General features: G+C 43.8%; 1 protein-coding gene across 2 annotated transcripts in view; it reads right to left on the reverse strand.

The window, feature by feature from the left end:
* The window catches only part of LOC126260792 (BCL2/adenovirus E1B 19 kDa protein-interacting protein 3), a 313,008-nt gene that overhangs the window by 248,135 nt on the left and 48,136 nt on the right, over positions 1 to 16,737 (reverse strand). The window lies entirely within an intron of this gene.

The raw sequence follows: 16,737 nt of genomic DNA on the forward strand, positions 1-16,737 counted from the left end.
GTATCCAGAAAGGGAAAGACGGACGGCGACAGCTTGGAAGGAACTGTCTAAGGGGATTGGATGATAATGGAGAGTATCATGGAGAAGAATCATGAGTCCTCCATGGGCTGGAGTGCCTTCCACAGAGGGGAGGTCATATCGGACGGACTGAAAATGAGGGAGAACAAAGCGGTCATTAGGACGCAGCTTTGTTTCCTGAAGACAGAAGATGACCGGCGAGTAGGATCGTAAGAGGATCGACAATTCATCCCGATTGGCTCGAATGCCGCGGATATTCCAGTGGATAATGGACATAGGGTGAACAGAAAATGGAGGAATGTGACCAAGGGTGCTGTCAACTCAACGACTGCTCAGAGCTTGCGACCGACAGCATGGAATGGCATTCAGCCGAAGGCAGAAGATCCTGATCCATAGGTTGGTCAGGAGCAGCTCCTGCCACCAGCGATCGGCCGGTTGACCGGCCACCAGCAGTGCGCCTCGGCGACACAGAAGACGGCCGAGGGCGATTTCCGCCAGGTGGCGCTGTGGATGGGACACGCCTTGGCGGAGAAGGAGAGGAACTGGGTTTCTTTGTAGCCTTCTTGGAAGTATGAGGTTTAGAGGAAGGAGGAACCGATGGTGGTGAAGTTGCCGTACGTAAAAACTCTTCACGAGTATGCTCTTTCTTCGAAGACTTGGTATCTGACTTTTGGGCTCGAGATTTAGCAGAACCCGACGAAGGGTGAGCCAAAGAGTGGGCAGGCGAAAGTGGTGAAGTTGAACGGGCGATCTTTGCGCTGGCCGATCGGACGACCGTGGCACTAAAGGTGAGGTCGCAAGTCTGCGTGGCCGCCTCCTTTGTTGGCCGAGGAGAAGCAAGGACAGTGCTGTATTTGCCTGTCTGAGGCACGGTGGGCTGTCGACTGGCGAATAATTTCCGAGCAGCAAAGGTCGACACCTTTTCCTTCACTCTTATTTCCTGGATGAGCTTTTCGTCCTTAAAAACTGGGCAATCTCTAGAGGAAGCAGCGTGGTCACCCATACAGTTGATGCAGCGAGGGGATGGAGGTGGACAAGCACTCTCATGGGCATCCCTGCCACACGTAACACATTTGGCCGGATTAGAACAGGACTGGCTGGTGTGATTGAATCGCTGGCACCGATAGCAACGCGTAGGGTTTGGGACGTAAGGACGAACGGAAATTATCTCATAGCCTGCTTTGATTTTCGATGGGTGTTGCACTTTGTCAAATGTCAAAAAGACAGTGCGGGTTGGAATGATCTTCGTGTCAACCCTTTTCATAACCCTATGAACAGCCGTTACGCCGTGGTCTGACAGGTAGTGCTGAATTTCTTCGTCAGACAGTCCATCGAGGGAGCGTGTATAAACTACTCCACGCGAGGAATTTAAGGTACGTTGCGGTTCCACCCGGACAGGGAAAGTGTGTAGTAGTGAGGTACGCAGCAATTTTTGTGCCTGGAGGGCACTGTGTGTTTCTAACAACAGGGTGCCATTCCGTAATCTGGAACAAGACTTTACAGGACCTGCAATTGCGTCGACACCTTTCTGAATAATGAAAGGGTTGACTGTGGAGAAGTCGTGACCTTCGTCAGACCGAGAAACAACAAGGAACTGTGGCAACGATGGAAGAACTGACTGTGGTTGAGACTCAGTGAACTTACGTTTGTGAGCAGACATAGTGGAAGGTGAGGAAACCATTGCGGAAGAATCCCCCATGATTACCGGCGTCTCCGATGGCGCGCTCCTCCCTTGTGGGGGCCCTCTCTGAGGGCACTCCCGCCTTAGGTGATTGTTCACACCTCAGGTCACACCTCCCGACAAACGGACGGAGGGACCAATCGGCACTTTCGGAAGGTATCAGCTCGGGTAATCACCCCTCCCTGGGCCTGGCCGTTACCAGGGGGTACGTACGTGTCCTACCTGTCTACCCGGGGCGGGGAATTACGCGTTACCCCGTCACCGGCTACGCATGGAAGTGCGTGGGTCGGCCTTCAGACACGCACAGGGAGGAAGAAAGAGAAAGGGAAAGGGAAAGGAAAGAAGAGGTCTCAAACGCCGCAGCGGAGAAAAGGGTAGAGAGAAGAGGTAAGGAAAAGAGAAGGACAAGGGAAGGACGAAGACTTACAAGTAAGGAAGGCGAAGAATGTGGTACATTTACAAGCGTCCGTCTCCGGACGTAGGCACAAACCATTCCCCCAGAGGGGGAGAAAAGGAAGGAAAGAGCCAGAGGTGAGGGGGTGGGGCGAAGATGGGGGATGGGGAAGGATGCGGAAAGGGAAGGTATGCAGCCCGGAAAGGAGGGAAGGCCACATCAGCTCGGGGTCCCGTGCTCGCTACGCACGTATCCACAAAAGAGTTGTGGATCCCCTGGGGGGTTAATAATAGATGTTTAACTGCTCTGCAGCATTTATGTTAGGTCACTTTCACACAGGCCCTTGCACTTATCGTCTTTATACTGTTTTATTACTAAGTGGGTTCTTGTTTAATTCTTAAGGACTGGATCGATTGTGCCCCTATATGCAATGGTTAACCGGTTATGTTCGGCCTAGAGTCATCTCCTTCGGATTCGTGGTAGGTATTTTTAATTTTTGACTGGGTGTTCTAGCTCATTCTTAGTTTTTATTGCGTTGAGTGAGCATATTTCTTGACGGTTTTTATAGCTTTTAAATTTAGACACGCTTGAAGAACCATGGACCCATACTTTCCACTTATCTTAAAATCCGCTAAATGCGTTCCTCACAGACAACGAATGTTCGGTCCCACCCATCTTGCAACTTTTATGTCATGTTTCACTATGTAAATAATTTGCTCTTTCTCACGACTAATCGTAACCATTATTCGACCACAATTGCAGAGAATGCTTCTTGTGATTTAATGGATTCAACCTTATGATGTAATGTGGCTTTCAGGCTACAAAACCAGTCGTTAAGTAAATTATTTACAAGAGCAGCCAAGTTGTTGCTATGTAATATGTTTATTCATGTTGAGTTTTCTAATTTTACCAACAGACAAGTCACTGCTGTTATCTTAATCATATTTACTACAACCAGTTTCAAAAATAATTTGTTTCTCACGAGATAGCTCCTGATACGGAAACAAAAACACACTGCAAATAAAAGAAACATTTATAAAGATCCTAGAATTATGAAAGACAATTCTGAAACTTCGATCAGTGTGTGTCGTTCCTTGTCTCCCTGCTAATATTTTCTTTTCGTACGTTATGAGTCAAGAGTTATGTGATGGCTAATAGGACACAAAGCAACTACTGCTTCAGTGAGTAATATATATCTAAAATTTCATCTTTTGTTACAAATTAATGACAAACGAAAACATTTCGAACTGCCGTGGATCTCTCTAGAAGTAATTCTGCGTAAAATAAATTTAGACAACATCGTCTATGGACTGCAGCGACCGCATGTTACATGTAGGTTAAAAATCAACAGTCGAGATCTCAATATTTGTTTATTTAACGGTTTCGGCTTATGTTAAAGCCTTCTTCAGTATTTTTCGGCCCCCTTCAGCTGGTGCTGGCGGTTTTCTCGTGATACCACAATTTTACACCCAATCGTGTAAGATCGTGGTATCACGAGAAAACCGAGGACCCGCCAGCACCAGCTGAAGGGGGCCGAAAAATACTGAAGATGGCTTTAATATAAGCCGAAACCGATAAATATTACTGCGATCTCGACTATTGATTTCAGCCTAAAGACTGCGTAACTTTGGTGGGACAGCAAAATAGCGTGACACTCAATTTTATGACAGGGTATTAAAATATTGCAGAGCTATGTATTTCGGAAGAAAATATTTTCCTTTAAGTAGTAGTAGTAGTAGTAGCACTTAGTTTACAGTCCGAAGACTAGTTCGATGCTTCACCACATGCTAGTCTATTCGGTGCAAATCGCTTCACCTCTACTGAACTATTGCAACCTAAATCCAGTTTAACCAACTTACCGTAGCCAAGCCTGTCTCCTTCCACAAATTTTAACTTCCCACAGTTCCCTTCATTATAAAATGAAACCATACTTTGACGTTCCCAGACGAGTTCTATCGACCTAGCCCCCCCCCCCCTTTTTTTTTTAGTCAATTTGGGACATTCCCATATACGGTATTCTTGTTAATTCGTTTTAATATATTCTGATTAGTTATCTGACCTGTCACATTATCTTCAGCAGTCCGCGTATTTCTAAAGCCGCTACTCTTGTAGGAACTGTTTTATCGTCTACTCCTCACTGCACAAATACCTTCAGAAAAGGCTTCCTAACATTTTAAATTTATTTTCCATGTTAACAAGTTCTTTTTCACGAAATGTTTTATTTTGCTGTTAGCAGGATGAAATTTGTATACTCTCTAACTCAAAAATCTTATTTTGCTGGTCAAATACCAAATCTCAGCTACTGCTCACTGTGAAATTTGCCTACCAAATTCCTTCAGCAATGCCTGATTAAATCCGATCATACTGTAGTATTCTTTTTTTCAACCTTTGTGTGTTAATTGTATAATCTCTTTTTGAGGCACTAGACACGAGTGTGAAACGCGAATAGTATCATGAACACAACATATTTATGACTTTGTAGCAAGTTAGGACGTAACGCCCCTCCCCGTCCATAATAACAGCCTATTAATACTGACGCCGGTGACAGCCGAGAGTCTTCGGCTACACTTTAACAATCGAAAATGTCCTCGGTATCTGGTGGGAGCTTACTTGGTCGGGGGGATAACTTTTTGCAGATATTCTCCTCTTTGCACTTTACTCAACTATGCACGACAACGGCAATTGGCGAAGTTATAGCCCTTCGTTCAATGACTTCTCCGCGCCGACCTAAGGCAAAACTAGAGTTAACTGCATGCACGCCAAGATGCAGAGTGTTCAGTGAGTCACAATAGTGCTCTTAACCACAAAATCTAGTCGACAAAATAAGGACGGCGAGATAGCTGTCAATGAGAGAACATGCGTACACAATATCGTCACTGAATCCCAGGACTGCATTTTTTAAAGACCAACAAATGGCGTTATTACTCTAACGAATGTGGAACTAAGTACACTATAGTTATGTAGTGGCTGGCAACAATATGCTTCGAGTACAGTTTATTGTTTGTTTCACAGCCGACGGTACTGTTCTTGTGCTGCAGTTTTTGGCCAAAAGATTGATTACAGTCCTCTAAAACCCCATTATTCAACTTAGTTGAGGCCAAATTTGCTCTCAGGGGGTTTAATTTGAGGCTGCTGTATTCAACTTTATGTTACAGCTATTCTGAACAGCATTCCACTTCCTAGGTGTTTCAGAGCCTCTACGACCGGTGCTGGGAGAATCTGGCAAGGAAGGAGGTTTACATCAGAAAAATACGGCAACTTCAACACAACTCTGCGTATCATTTGAAGATAGAGCCGGAGTGTTATTGAATCTACTGTTTAGATTGCGACAGCAAGATTGTTTCCTCCCGACTGTTTCCCTTAAAAGTTCCCCGCAAGTATGCGGGAGGTCGGGGCATAAAAACTCGGCAACGTAAGTCTTGTATGTTGTACAAAGTTGCGTAATACACGCGAATAAGGTGGTTACTTCGCTTTTATGAACTACAAACAGTTGACTGTTTATGAGTTTTCAATATAGACAGGCGCTTTACACGACAAATACTTTAAGAGTGTGTCCGCGCTGCTATTTTATACGGATTGTGCTGGTGTTTGACAAATCACGTTCGTGAGTTCGAGTAAAAAAATGTTTCATGTGACCATGCGAAATGCCAGGTGGCATATAGAGTAGAATGAGGACGTGTACAACGAGGAAGAAACAAGTTAGCGTCCACACTATCGCGGACAGGACACGAATTTGGGAAGACAGATGCGGACGGCAAGATTATGATTTGAACTGGGGGCGAAGATCGACGCAACATTGGTATACGACAGTATGGAACGGGCGAGTGAATTTTAGGTGGTGATTATAGACTAAGGATGTAAACCGATACACGCTGCCTGTTAGTTTTGAGGTTTGTATTAGATGGACAGGAGGTGCACACTACAGGTTTCGCTCTACTCGGCTTTTCATATAAGTTATGACAGATAGCAACTACAGTTTCTACGTCAAATTAACACATTAGAACCTAAGTTGCCTAGCTCTGATAACAGCTGCGGGATGGTAAATCGAAACGCGACTCACTTCCAGAGGGGTAGTGACAAGCAATTTGGTTCGTGGCGCCATCTGAACACACGTTACATTGCCAGTTACGGAAACTTTCCATTTGGGTGGATCGGAAACCTCTACCTGGTGGTGTCCTGCATGATAACGGTAGGAAAGTTACCTAAGGACAAGGCAGACATAAGCAGTGTGTAAGAGCAAGCAGGCTACAGCGGTCGCGTTGAAAACACACACACACACACACACACACACACACACACACACACACACACACTCTACACTTTATGATTGTGGCAGAAACATGCACAGATGCTTTATCTTGTTGAAACAGACTTTCGTTCACTAGGTCCTTATACGTTCTAATAAATTCTGTTTCTAGCATCCCAGAGTACAAGTTAGAGTCCATTGTAGTATTCAGCCAAGCAATACGTCATTTACTTTTAGCGCAGAAGGCTGCCCAAGTCTTAACACTTCCACCAACGAAATTTCTGCTCCTTATCCGCTGCTCTGTTCTGAGATCACGCCAGTAATACTGAAATCCATCCGGCCCGTCTAAATTATACATCGCATCACTGAAGATCACTTATCCCATTCCGAAGTCCATGACATGTTTTTCAGCAAACTCCAATCTAGTCTGTTTATGTTTGGGTGTTGCAGCAGGTTTGTGCAGTTGTTTCTCGACTGCAATATGTCTGTCATTTGACAAAATTTGTCGTACACGCCTGGTATTTACTGACAACTGTAAATCAGCAAACAAGTTGATAAGAGTAACGGTTTTTGGCCCTTTTTTGCGCAAATGAACCGTTTCGATGCCGCAAATTAATTTCTGTTTTAGCCCATATTTTCAGTTCTGACCAAATCGTGCGCAAATCAAACGAAATTATCGATCACTGTACTTTAACGGTTCAACGTTTTGGCGATTTGACGATTGGAGAGTCCCATTTCCTTTTACGCCCCCATTTTTGCTTTTTCGTAACTTATCCGCGTGGCACTGTCACAATCGTGGTTTATGTATACAATACCCACTGTCACTAAGGCGTGTTTTCTCTCTGCAGTAAAGGTACATACGCACACACTATGACCACACAGGGCCGACTGCCTTTATACTGAGTTCCACCGTCTACCACCTGAACTGTTTATGTTCTCGTTATGCACTGTAATATTTACATCAAATGTGACACCATTTGACTTCGTCAGTATACTGTATCTGACATTATTGCATATGCACTGTGCGTAACTGTCGCAGCCGAATATGCTAATTTTCCTACAAATATCCACGACTTTATATTGATTTCCACTACTGTACGTTTCGGCTGCAGCAAAACTGAATATTGTACTTGCTGTAGAAACATTCGCAAACATTAGTGGTTTCTTTCTAACGCAACTTCACTCCGCCCACCTAGTTGGAGGTAAGAGTGCGCTTTTGTCTAAGTATGTACTGAATAGTCTCAGAACGTTTATAGTTTTTCGCACGTAGGTATCGCTAACATTGATTAAGCAACAACACTGTCACCAACCATAACAGGATCCATCATTGATAGACCAAATACATAAGACAGAAACTTACTTTACTAATTTCATTTCTGGAGTAGCAGTCACGTAGAAGTTCCAACGTGTCTCTCTTTCGACAACAGCTCTGTGTCAGATGAAATTTACAACCTTGCATGCTTACATCAGTCCACACTTCACTTCCAGCTTTCAGCTTTCATTATGCTTGCTTCCTTCAAACTTTGGAAATATTGACGGAGATGATTGCATTTCTCAACAGCCGTTGAAAAGACGTGCTGATAAGGTGAAGTTCCCTTATCGTTCAACAAAGAAAAAAAACGATTGTAATATAATGACCGTTAACAAACCCATGGATCGCAAATAGCTGACAAAGAACTTTGTGCAATATTTGAAAGTTTCGTCAACATGTGTCACAATGACCAAGTATTCTGACGTTTTCAGCTTCACATATTCTTGTCAGCATCAATATGTAACAACAAATCTGCTCCATCTGTAGTTTTTCACGCTCTGAAAAAAAAAAAAAAAGCATTAAACTAACATTTGTACGTAATTTCGGAAGAATTTTCCGCCTATCGTTGTAAATAGATTTACGAAAGCTGTCGACATCTTTAATGGTGTTCTTTTCCGTGTGTTCTTTCTGTTGATAATACAAAGTTTTCACAGTCCCTCTCAAATATTCTGTATGCTTTCCTATTCAGATCACAAACTATTTTCTGCCTCTTAATTTCATCACCAGCTGTTTCTGCGTGGTTCTTGATACACTAGCACGTCAGTGTCTTCAATTGAGGCAGTTTTAATAAAAATTTTACAATTTTTAATGTTTTACGTCCATCGTGCTGCAACACATTTTAAGTCTTTCGAATCTGAAAGAGTAACCTTTCTGAAGCAGCATTTTCTTTCCCGTTGTACTCGCGTAAACCTGAAACAGCGTCGCAGGACATTCACTATGAAGCAATCTGCTGTGAACATAAACGTGATCCCACTAACTACCACTCTGAGCAGGTACGGTGAGCTCGGGATTAGATCTGTTCGGGAGGCTTGCGTCCTGCCACCTGCCAAGCGAGCCTGCATACGGAACGCCGAAATCGACGTGGGTTGCAGTAGTTAAGCAACAATGAAGAGCCTCGAGGCGTGGAGCTGCAAAAACCAGTCGTAGAACCAAAGACTACGACCACCACCGCCGCAGCCACAATTTTAATTAAAGAGTGAGACTCGTCGAAAAATTATAAATGTAAGAACTTAAAACGTAAACAAACTTGTCCTCTAACACACACACACACACACACACACACACACACACACACACTCCTGCCCCGCATCTGAGCGGCGCCCCTGGTGCCTACGTGACCCGTGACACGCCACGCCACGCCACCCCAAGCAACAGGCGGTTCTTCTCGAGGGCTTCCGGAGAAAGCCGATCTCTGCCGCAAGCCACGACACACAGAGACCCGCCAACGCGGAACGACTCTCCATCACGCAGTAGGCTGGTGTGTGATCTTCCAGATTCTACGCTGTAGTGCTCTTTACAATGAGACACTGAACCAGAACAACAAACGACCGGTCATGAACACTGGGACCCGTGCTATAATCCAAGAAACGAGCAATAAACATGTTGGCAGCAGAGTGACCTTTTCTCAATGCACACAATTTTTTTCGTATCAGCTTTATTCTCGCCGTGCTTTGTAGGTTTCTGTTTGGCTGTCCATAGTGCTTTTGTCAGAGCGTAAGGCTGCTTCCAAACCCGTATCGTCAAGTGTGCGTAATTAATTATACACATGAGTTTGAATGAAGGGATCCTAATAAATGTAATACAGGAGCGCTTATGTGACGATAGATTATTTCAAACGATCGTAGTTTTATATATCTAAAAGCCTCCGTTTAACAAAATATCTGCATTTTAATACTGCAACAGAAGAGCCAATGCCTGCACATTGCTTCAGGGAGGCATTTGGCGTAGCTGTGCTGCTTCAATTCAGAGTCAGGAACCGATCAGTATGGAACTACAGTATCTTGCTCTGTGCCTTTAACAGCTATAACACTTAGGAGAGCAGAACTATTTTTCCCTGTACGTCTAGGTAGGCCTATAGCCCGTGTTTAATGTAGACAGATGGAAAGAAGTAATGCAATATAAAAAACAAATTGTCATTTTATATTAAATATAAAATTTCTCTTTATACTATAATATGTCATGTATATCATATCATATTCTTAACCTTATACAATTTTTATTTTAAACATAGTACGTGAAAATTTGTTTTTCGACAGCTTTTGATACCTGAGAAGTGTTAAAACCCAAGAATAACAAAAAGAACTATAAAATTTAAATCTGAAAAGTCAACAAAAAATCAGAAAACATTATTGGTGGTCACTAACGATCGAGTTAAGAAATCAACATGCTCTCAAGGTAGCAGCATCTAAATTGCTAACAAAAACACAGGAAACTTGTCAACGCCACTGCAGTTTCACAACGAAATACCGAACTTTACAGTGAGCTAAAAGTAAGCATTTTGCTGACATCCATATACAAGCAAATAAACTGTGTCTTAAGATCTCCCAAGAAGTCTTATGACTTCTGACAGGGCTCGGGGCAGGTCAAGTACAGCACCAGGAAGTGTCACTGTTGACATACCCACAAAGTCTTTTTGCCTCGGTATTTGTCAGATGTTAGGCCCAATTTTCCGAGAGATGTCTGAGCATTCTCGTACTGCAGAAGACATGCTGCCTTTATTATAGATCTGTGGCTTACTTGTAGTCACGGGCAAGATGCAATAGACTATATTATAGTGCAAACCGCAGAAACCTAGTGTCGACATATTCCAACTACGTAGAACTTTTACCATTAGATTTTTCAGATGAAATACATGCTCGCTGATGATGCTATAACTGTGCAGAAACGTGTTTATGTACATGCAAACAGTATGAATACACCGAAATGAACGAAATGGATCGTTGAAGAGGCTGTGACGTCAAATTATTTCAGTGTAAATCGTTTATTTATGCCGAACTTGCATTTAAATGAACCTGTAATGACAGTTTTAATTTTTATCACACCAGGATTCGATCCCGGATCTTGACGCTATGAGAAGCAATAAGCGGGTTTGAACACCAGTCTGGCATAAAATTTCAACTACCACTACTCATTGGTGCTAGGCTGACCCTGTTGATCACACTAGTGGTCCAGTTGCTCATGAAGCAAGATTTTTAATCAGATAGCTTATATAGGTGATGTACATTTTATTGTGACGATGACGAAAACGTGTGAACTTCCATATAAATTTAAGTGTTCGATGGTATTTTGTGTTGCATCAAACTGAAAACCCCAACTTAAGCGATGGAGTCTTTCGTGACAAGGAATCAGAAGTTATAAGTTGTCTTTTGGATCACAAGTTTCAATAGAGTGCTAAAGAACTTCGATGAATTTTCGCCTTGTACCTGGTGCGTCATATGGCTGGCAGCTGCCGGTTATAACTATCTCTGTAATAAGGCAGCAGCAGCGTAGAGATAATCTCAGAACACACCAAACAAGACGATTGACGATAGCTGCGCAGTTTGAGAGGAAGACCTTCTTACTAATAGGCTCTCCCACTGCGCGCAAAAGCGCCTCATCAAGAATCCGCATTCATCAAGTCTCGAGGTCGTGTTTCGTAACGAGGCGCAACCAGTAGAATAAACTGTGCAAAATTTGCAGCGCGCGCCATCTCTACCACGAACAGATTTTCGTCTGAACGTTCACACAAATGAAAACTGACCTGCCACTACGATATAACATGCCCCATTACTATTATTGTGTGAAGATACATCAGGGGTGATAAACGGAACAAAGCCATTAATAATAGCTCCTGTCACCTACAGAATTGCCATTCATCAATATATCCCTTAGATAGTAGAGTTACAAGTCGAAGAAACTTTATACGTACTGACTCTACGAATGCCTTAGAATCCTTCAGCAGTGGCAGACGAAGAAAAGTTGCAAATCCCTTGGCACATGATATACTGACAAGTTTTAACAGAGCAAAAGGGACTGACTGAATTCATCTACAATGGATAATGGAGCGTGCTGGTATTAGGGGCAACCGACGTGTAAACCAATTGATAAAAATGGCGCAGCAACTACTTCCGATCGACTTACCCATACTATGCAGTGACTTTCACAGTACTCTCGCAAACAAAGCAAAAGCTGGACAATGTTAGTGGCCAAGGATCGTAACAAAGGTACGTGGTAATAAGTGACTCAGCAGCAGATTCCACGTCATTCTTGGTTTGTCAACTCGACTAACGATAATCTTAGAAAATGAAATAGTCTGCTAGTTAAGAATGAGAAAGGGATGGTTTTCTTTGCATATCTACCTTTCACAGACTTTGTAGCTACTATAACTGAAGGTAAATTTGATGAATGGTGCCAGTTCTGGGAAATCTCTCTAATACTAAAACTATGTAAGAAATGATTCAGTCATTCCTAAAATAACATGGTATTCAGAGTTCTAACTTTCAGGAAGACATACAGACGCGGTTGTTACCCTGCACGTCTCCACAGATTTAACCTCTCCTCGCTGCGGAGGCCATCCTTCAGAACTGGCAGATTTAATTCTCCCTACAGGTTGGCTGTTTCCTGTGTGCCACTGATCAGCCAAACTCCATAAAGCAATCGCCACACTTACAATTCTACTGCCCGCCAGTGTAACCAACCTGAGCTTACAGCCAAAAATCTATGCCCAGGTCGCAAGATATTTTCAAGAAACAAAAAAGCCACAGATGTGGAAACACCGCGTTACCTGAGTGACTCTACAAGTCATCTGTCAACTTATGGCAGGATGAGAAACTATGTGGAGCCATTTCCATAACGAGTTACTGCTTCACAGTTTTAATCTTTATCGCACCAGTTATTTATATGACCAGTGACGAACCAGATTAAACTTTCAATTGAAATGTTATAGCCCGTTGTTAAACATCCCAATCACAAGACTGTTATATCACTTGTTCCACAAGAAAGGGGTTATATACACTATGTGATCAAAAGTATCCGGACACCCCAAAAAAACTTACGTTTTTCATATTAGGTGAAATGTGCTGCCACCTATTGCCAGGTACTCCATATCAGCGACTTCAGTAGTTATTAGACCTCGTGAGAGAGCAGTATGGGGCGCTCTGCGGAACTCGAGGACTTCAAATGGTTCAAATGGCTCTGAGTACTATGGGACTTAACATCTGTGGTCATCAGTCCCCTAGAACTTAGAACTACTTAAACCTAACTAACCTAAGGACAACACACACATCCATGCCCGAGGCAGGATTCGAACCTGCGACCGTAGCGGTCACGCGGTTCCAGACTGAAGCGCCTAGAACCACACGGTCACAACGGCCGTCCTCGATGACTTCAAACGTAGTCTGGGTGTCACTAGTGTCATACGTCTGTACGCAAGATTTCAACATTCCTACACACCCCTAGGTCCACCATTTCCGATGTGATAGTGAAGTGGAAACGTGAAGGGACACGTACGGCACAAAAGCGTACAGGCCGACCTCGTCTATTGATTGATAGAGACCGCCGACAGTTGAAGAGGGTCGTAATGTGTAATAGGCAGACATCTAGCCAGATCATCACATAGGAATTCCAAACTGCATCAGGATCCACTGCACGTACTATGACAGGCGGGAGGCGAGAAAACCTGGATTTTATGGTCGAGTGGCTGCTCATAAGCCACATATCACGCCGGTAAATGCCAGACGCCGCCTCGCTTGGTGTAAGGAACGTAAACACTGGACTATTGAACAGTGGAAAAACGTTGTGTGGAGTGACGAATCACGGTACACAACGTGGCGATCCGATGGCAGGGTGTGGGTATGGCGAATGCCCGATGAACGTCATCTGCCAGCGTGTATAGTGCCATCAGTACAATTCGGAGACGGTGGTGTTATGGTGTGGTCGTGTTTTTCATGGAGGGGGAGGCTTGCATCCCTTGTTTTGCGTGGCACTATCACAGCACAGGCCTACATTGATGTTTTAAGCACCTAGCTTCCCACTGTTGAAGAGCAATTCGGAGATGGCGATTGCATCTTTCAACACAATCGAGCACCTGTCCATAATGCACGGCCTCTGGCAGAGTAGTTACATCCCTGTAATGGACTGGCCTGCACAGAGTCCTGACCTGAATCCTATAGAAGACCTCTGGGACGTTTTGGAAGTCCGACTTCGTGCCAGGCCTCAACGACAGACATCGATATCTCTCCTCACTGCAGCAGTCCGTGAAGAATGGGCTGCCATTTCCCAAGAAACCTTCCAGCACCTGATTGAACGTATGCCTGCAACAGTGGAGCTGTCATTAAGGTTAAAGGTGGGCCAACATATTTAATTCTAGCGTTACCGATGGAGGGCGCCACGAAGTTTTAAGTCGTTTTCAGCCAGGCGTCCGGACACTTGATGACACAGTGTACGTCTAACCTGAGGTGACAATCGTAAATTAGGACGAGATACCCACGTATTCAAACTTCGGTGTACGCGTATCATGCAATTTGTAACCATATTAGAAACAGTGTAGTTAGTTAGCTATCCGCTAGATGTCAAATACAATTAAGAAAGCTACTTCCACACAACCGCCGACAGCCAGTCCTACTTAGTATTGTTCCGGGCATCTTGCGAGTAATATTGAGACGATGGTAGGCCTATAGATTACTCTCAAGGCGCCCAGATGGATACTGAGTATTTCTGGTTACCCGCGGCTAACGGAAGCAGCTTTTGTAATTTTATTTGGCATCTACTTTATCAGCTGGCGAAGTACACTGTTTTTACAATATACTGTACATTGGCAGAAGTGAGGGAAGAACATTCACAACGGATGAGCAGAAATTCCCACTGCAACCGCAATCCTTTATGCACATTACTGACATTTCTGGATCACGACTTTTCACGATATTCATTTCCGCATTGCTCCACGTGTGATGCACATTTTCTGGAGCTGCACGCACCCTGAACGAGCTATAAAATCTCTCTCAGTCCGGTAAATACAGGTCGCGCGAACAAAGAGCACGTTTAAACCGGCTGTTTGACATGGAAATGAGCTGTATTCCCTCTTTACACACATCAAAAGGTATCTGAAGTTTTTAAACTCCACCAATGGTAATGAACCCAGAATACGAGCCTTTATTCAGGTGCACACAGTCAGGCGAAGTAATGGCTTCTATTTTTCTTTCGTACGGGAGGACACACACACACACACACACACACACACACACACACACACACACACACACACTAAAGTTGTCAGTTTTTTCGCTGTTTTAGACGATATCTCCTCCCTCGCCTGCGTCATATCCCAACCCACAGTTATACTGACGGTGCATACAGTCCAGAAAATCATGCTCTTAATATTTGTTTGAAGTATTCGATGTGTGATCTGATGCAGTTCACGCACCAGAGACAATTCTCGACGAAATATTTCGACAGAGATTACGTCAAGTAAACTACTGACTAGTTGTGTGGGCTAGCTTCCACATTGCTGTAGTCCGATCGTGCCATCCGTGGCACAGAGAAATAGATCAGCCTAGACGAAACTCTGCGCATACGCGGAAGGGAATAAGCCTTTGCAGCCTGTGTTCTCTCAGAAGCAGCGAGAAAATACTGTACATCTAAGTTGTCCCAATATGCACCGTTTACCTTCTGAGCCACATATAAGTTCAACTACGACCTTAGATGTAGCTACGAAGTCTCTTCGCATTTTACAAGTCGCAGATCTGTTTTGCTCCATCAAACGATACTTGTCCACACTATACATGTCATCACAGTACCTTAGATCCACTGTCCAGTAATGAACAGTCGAAGTTAAATTACAACGGATTGTTACCCTAAAACACAGGTCCAGTCACAGCGTAAAACTACCAGCAAAAATAGTTATTTTAATGAAGGGGAAAGCAACATTCAGGATGAATTTTCTTGACGAAGTTTAGGTAAATTCTGAGCACTGCAGGTATATGGAAGAAGAAAGTCGTATGGACATTAAAATACAAAATCCTGGACTTTTTGTTTGAAAATATTTACTAAGTACGAAATATACAGGGTTATTACAAATGATTGGAGCGATTTCACAGCTCTACAATAACTTTATTATTTGAGATATTTTCACAATGCTTTGCACACACATACAAAAACTCAAAGTTTTTTTAGGCATTCACAAATGTTTGATATGTGCCCCTTTAGTGATTCGGCAGACATCAAGCCGATAATCAAGTTCCTCCCACAATCTGCGCAGCATGTCCCCATCAATCAGTTCGAATGCATCGTTGATGCGAGCTCGCAGTTCTGGCACGTTTCTTGGTAGAGGTGGTTTAAACACTGAATCTTTCACATAACCCCACAGAAAGAAATCGCATGGGGTTAAGTCTGGAGAGCGTGGAGGCCATTACATGAATTTCTGATCATGATCACCACGACCGATCCATCGGTTTTCCAATCTCCTGTTTAAGAAATGCCGAACATCATGATGGAAGTGCGGTGGAGCACCATCCTGTTGAAAGATGAAGTCGGCGCTGTCGGTCTCCAGTTGTGGCATGAGCCAATTTTCCAGCATGTCCAGATACACGTGTCCTGTAACTTTTTTTCGCAGAAGAAAGGGGCCGTAAACTTTAAACCGTGAGATTGCACAAAACACGTTAACTTTTGGTGAATTGCGAATTTGCTCCACGAATGCGTGAGGATTCTCTACCGCCCAGATTCGCACATTGTGTCTGTTCACTTCACCATTAAGAAAAAAATGTTGCTCCATCACTGGAAACAAGTTTCGCACTGAACGCATCCTCTTCCGTGAGCTGTTGCAACCGCGCCGAAAATTCAAAGCGTTTGACTTTGTCATCGGGTGTCAGGGCTTGTAGCAATTGTAAACGGTAAGGCTTCTGCTTTAGCTTTTTCCGTAAGATTTTCCAGACCGTCGGTTGTGGTACGTTTAGCTCCCTGCTTGCTTTATTCGTCGACTTACGCGGGCTACGCGTGAAACTTGCCCGCACGCGTTCAACCGTTTCTTCGCTCACTGCAGGCCGACCCGTTGATTTCCCCATACAGAGGCATCCAGAAGCTTTAAACTGTGCATAGCATCGCCGAATGGAGTT

The sequence above is a fragment of the Schistocerca nitens genome, chromosome 5, assembly GCF_023898315.1.
Source record: "Schistocerca nitens isolate TAMUIC-IGC-003100 chromosome 5, iqSchNite1.1, whole genome shotgun sequence".
Lineage (NCBI taxonomy): Eukaryota > Metazoa > Arthropoda > Insecta > Orthoptera > Acrididae > Schistocerca > Schistocerca nitens.